This window comes from Euwallacea fornicatus, unplaced genomic scaffold (genome assembly GCF_040115645.1).
Source record: "Euwallacea fornicatus isolate EFF26 unplaced genomic scaffold, ASM4011564v1 scaffold_99, whole genome shotgun sequence".
In the NCBI taxonomy this organism is placed as follows: domain Eukaryota; kingdom Metazoa; phylum Arthropoda; class Insecta; order Coleoptera; family Curculionidae; genus Euwallacea; species Euwallacea fornicatus.
In genome coordinates, this window is record NW_027096067.1 from 27986 (window position 1) to 33582 (window position 5597).

The window sequence follows — 5597 nt, forward strand, 5'->3', positions numbered from 1 at the left end:
AATTGACGATTTGCCGTTTAAGGCCTTAATATGCTTATTTTTCCAAAAGGAGACGATTTGAACAAAATTGGTTGTAGCGTTTGCGAGATATCGCCAAATCATAAGATTTGGCCAAAAAGTGCCGCTTCTATTAGAGCCAAATTGACGATTTGCCGTTTAAGGCCTTATTATGCTTATTTTGCCAAAAGGAGACGATTTGAACAAAATTGGTTGTAGCGTTTGCGAGATAACGCCAAATTGTACAATTTGGCCAAAAAGTGCCGCTTCTATTAGAGCCAAATTGACGATTTGCCGTTTAAGGCCTTATTATGCTTATTTTGCCAAAAGGAGACGATTTGAACAAAATTGGTTGTAGCGTTGGCGAAATAACGCCAAATCGTGGTTTTCGGGCAATTTCCGACGAAACTCGCCGATTTCACGGATTTGACTATTTTTAAGCTCAGTATTGTTAAGAATGACGGAAATAGCACGAAATCGTACGATTTACACGATTTGGTCAAAAAGTGCCGCTTCTATAAGAACCAAATTGACGATTTGCCGTTTAAGGCCTTATTATGCTTATTTTGCCAAAAGGAGACGATTTGAACAAAATTGGTTGTAGCTTTTGCGAGATATCGCCAAATTGTACGATTTGCCCAAAAAGTGCCGCTTCTATTAGAGCCAAATTGACGATTTGCCGTTTAAGGCCTTATTATGCTTATTTTGCCAAAAGGAGACGATTTGAACAAAATTGGTTGTAGCGTTTGCGAGATATCGCCAAATCATAAGATTTGGCCAAAAAGTGCCGCTTCTATTAGAGCCAAATTGACGATTTGCCGTTTAAGGCCTTATTATGCTTATTTTGCCAAAAGGAGACGATTTGAACAAAATTGGTTGTAGCTTTTGCGAGATATCGCCAAATTGTACGATTTGGCCAAAAAGTGCCGCTTCTATTAGAGCCAAATTGACGATTTGCCGTTTAAGGCCTTATTATGCTTATTTTGCCAAAAGGAGACGATTTGAACAAAATTGGTTGTAGCTTTTGCGAGATATCGCCAAATTGTACGATTTGGCCAAAAAGTGCCGCTTCTATTAGAGCCAAATTGACGATTTGCCGTTTAAGGCCTTATTATGCTTATTTTGCCAAAAGGAGACGATTTGAACAAAATTGGTTGTAGCGTTTGCGAGATATCGCCAAATCGTAAGATTTGGCCAAAAAGTGCCGCTTCTATTAGAGCCAAATTGACGATTTGCCGTTTAAGGCCTTATTATGCTTATTTTGCCAAAAGGAGACGATTTGAACAAAATTGGTTGTAGCGTTTGCGAGATATCGCCAAATCATAAGATTTGGCCAAAAAGTGCCGCTTCTATTAGAGCCAAATTGACGATTTGCCGTTTAAGGCCTTAATATGCTTATTTTTCCAAAAGGAGACGATTTGAACAAAATTGGTTGTAGCGTTTGCGAGATATCGCCAAATCATAAGATTTGGCCAAAAAGTGCCGCTTCTATTAGAGCCAAATTGACGATTTGCCGTTTAAGGCCTTATTATGCTTATTTTGCCAAAAGGAGACGATTTGAACAAAATTGGTTGTAGCGTTTGCGAGATAACGCCAAATTGTACAATTTGGCCAAAAAGTGCCGCTTCTATTAAAGCCAAATTGACGATTTGCCGTTTAAGGCCTTATTATGCTTATTTTGCCAAAAGGAGACGATTTGAACAAAATTGGTTGTAGCGTTGGCGAAATAACGCCAAATCGTGGTTTTCGGGCAATTTCCGACGAAACTCGCCGATTTCACGGATTTGACTATTTTTAAGCTCAGTATTGTTAAGAATGACGGAAATAGCACGAAATCGTACGATTTACACGATTTGGTCAAAAAGTGCCGCTTCTATAAGAACCAAATTGACGATTTGCCGTTTAAGGCCTTATTATGCTTATTTTGCCAAAAGGAGACGATTTGAACAAAATTGGTTGTAGCTTTTGCGAGATATCGCCAAATTGTACGATTTGCCCAAAAAGTGCCGCTTCTATTAGAGCCAAATTGACGATTTGCCGTTTAAGGCCTTATTATGCTTATTTTGCCAAAAGGAGACGATTTGAACAAAATTGGTTGTAGCGTTTGCGAGATATCGCCAAATCATAAGATTTGGCCAAAAAGTGCCGCTTCTATTAGAGACAAATTGTCGATTTGCCGTTTAAGGCCTTATTATGCTTATTTTGCCAAAAGGAGACGATTTGAACAAAATTGGTTGAAGCGTTGGTGAAATAACGCCAAACCGTGGTTTTCGGGCAATTTCCGACGAAACTCGCCGATTTCATGGATTTGACTATTTTTAAGCTCAGTATTGTTAAGAATGACGGAAATAGCACGAAATCGTACGATTTACACGATTTGGTCAAAAAGTGTCGCTTCTATTAGAGCCAAATTGACGATTTGCCGTTTAAGGCCTTAATATGCTTATTTTTCCAAAAGGAGACGATTTGAACAAAATTGGTTGTAGCGTTTGCGAGATATCGCCAAATCATAAGATTTGGCCAAAAAGTGCCGCTTCTATTAGAGCCAAATTGACGATTTGCCGTTTAAGGCCTTATTATGCTTATTTTGCCAAAAGGAGACGATTTGAACAAAATTGGTTGTAGCGTTTGCGAGATAACGCCAAATTGTACAATTTGGCCAAAAAGTGCCGCTTCTATTAGAGCCAAATTGACGATTTGCCGTTTAAGGCCTTATTATGCTTATTTTGCCAAAAGGAGACGATTTGAACAAAATTGGTTGTAGCGTTGGCGAAATAACGCCAAATCGTGGTTTTCGGGCAATTTCCGACGAAACTCGCCGATTTCACGGATTTGACTATTTTTAAGCTCAGTATTGTTAAGAATGACGGAAATAGCACGAAATCGTACGATTTACACGATTTGGTCAAAAAGTGCCGCTTCTATAAGAACCAAATTGACGATTTGCCGTTTAAGGCCTTATTATGCTTATTTTGCCAAAAGGAGACGATTTGAACAAAATTGGTTGTAGCTTTTGCGAGATATCGCCAAATTGTACGATTTGCCCAAAAAGTGCCGCTTCTATTAGAGCCAAATTGACGATTTGCCGTTTAAGGCCTTATTATGCTTATTTTGCCAAAAGGAGACGATTTGAACAAAATTGGTTGTAGCGTTTGCGAGATATCGCCAAATCATAAGATTTGGCCAAAAAGTGCCGCTTCTATTAGAGCCAAATTGACGATTTGCCGTTTAAGGCCTTATTATGCTTATTTTCCCAAAGGAGACGATTTGAACAAAATTGGTTGTAGCGTTTGCGAGATAACGCCAAATTGTACAATTTGGCCAAAAAGTGCCGCTTCTATTAGAGCCAAATTGACGATTTGCCGTTTAAGGCCTTATTATGCTTATTTTGCCAAAAGGAGACGATTTGAACAAAATTGGTTGTAGCGTTTGCGAGATATCGCCAAATCATAAGATTTGGCCAAAAAGTGCCGCTTCTATTAGAGCCAAATTGACGATTTGCCGTTTAAGGCCTTATTATGCTTATTTTGCCAAAAGGAGTCGATTTGAACAAAATTGGTTGTAGCGTTTGCGAGATATCGCCAAATCATAAGATTTGGCCAAAAAGTGCCGTTTCTATTAGAGCCAAATTGACGATTTGCCGTTTAAGGCCTTATTATGCTTGTTTTGCCAAAAGGAGACGATTTGAACAAAATTGGTTGTAGCGTTTGCGAGATAACGCCAAATTGTACAATTTGGCCATAAAGTGCCGCTTCTATATAAGCCAAATTGACGATTTGCCGTTTAAGGCCTTATTATGCTTATTTTGCCAAAAGGAGACGATTTGATCAAAATTGGTTGTAGCGTATGCGAGATAACGCCAAATTGTACAATTTGGCCATAAAGTGCCGCTTCTATATAAGCCAAATTGACGATTTGCCGTTTAAGGCCTTAATATGCTTATTTTTCCAAAAGGAGACGATTTGAACAAAATTGGTTGTAGCGTTTGCGAGATATCGCCAAATCATAAGATTTGGCCAAAAAGTGCCGCTTCTATTAGAGCCAAATTGACGATTTGCCGTTTAAGGCCTTAATATGCTTATTTTTCCAAAAGGAGACGATTTGAACAAAATTGGTTGTAGCGTTTGCGAGATATCGCCAAATCATAAGATTTGGCCAAAAAGTGCCGCTTCTATTAGAGCCAAATTGACGATTTGCCGTTTAAGGCCTTATTATGCTTATTTTGCCAAAAGGAGACGATTTGAACAAAATTGGTTGTAGCGTTTGCGAGATAACGCCAAATTGTACAATTTGGCCAAAAAGTGCCGCTTCTATTAAAGCCAAATTGACGATTTGCCGTTTAAGGCCTTATTATGCTTATTTTGCCAAAAGGAGACGATTTGAACAAAATTGGTTGTAGCGTTGGCGAAATAACGCCAAATCGTGGTTTTCGGGCAATTTCCGACGAAACTCGCCGATTTCACGGATTTGACTATTTTTAAGCTCAGTATTGTTAAGAATGACGGAAATAGCACGAAATCGTACGATTTACACGATTTGGTCAAAAAGTGCCGCTTCTATAAGAACCAAATTGACGATTTGCCGTTTAAGGCCTTATTATGCTTATTTTGCCAAAAGGAGACGATTTGAACAAAATTGGTTGTAGCTTTTGCGAGATATCGCCAAATTGTACGATTTGCCCAAAAAGTGCCGCTTCTATTAGAGCCAAATTGACGATTTGCCGTTTAAGGCCTTATTATGCTTATTTTGCCAAAAGGAGACGATTTGAACAAAATTGGTTGTAGCGTTTGCGAGATATCGCCAAATCATAAGATTTGGCCAAAAAGTGCCGCTTCTATTAGAGACAAATTGTCGATTTGCCGTTTAAGGCCTTATTATGCTTATTTTGCCAAAAGGAGACGATTTGAACAAAATTGGTTGAAGCGTTGGTGAAATAACGCCAAACCGTGGTTTTCGGGCAATTTCCGACGAAACTCGCCGATTTCATGGATTTGACTATTTTTAAGCTCAGTATTGTTAAGAATGACGGAAATAGCACGAAATCGTACGATTTACACGATTTGGTCAAAAAGTGTCGCTTCTATTAGAGCCAAATTGACGATTTGCCGTTTAAGGCCTTAATATGCTTATTTTTCCAAAAGGAGACGATTTGAACAAAATTGGTTGTAGCGTTTGCGAGATATCGCCAAATCATAAGATTTGGCCAAAAAGTGCCGCTTCTATTAGAGCCAAATTGACGATTTGCCGTTTAAGGCCTTATTATGCTTATTTTGCCAAAAGGAGACGATTTGAACAAAATTGGTTGTAGCGTTTGCGAGATAACGCCAAATTGTACAATTTGGCCAAAAAGTGCCGCTTCTATTAGAGCCAAATTGACGATTTGCCGTTTAAGGCCTTATTATGCTTATTTTGCCAAAAGGAGACGATTTGAACAAAATTGGTTGTAGCGTTGGCGAAATAACGCCAAATCGTGGTTTTCGGGCAATTTCCGACGAAACTCGCCGATTTCACGGATTTGACTATTTTTAAGCTCAGTATTGTTAAGAATGACGGAAATAGCACGAAATCGTACGATTTACACGATTTGGTCAAAAAGTGCC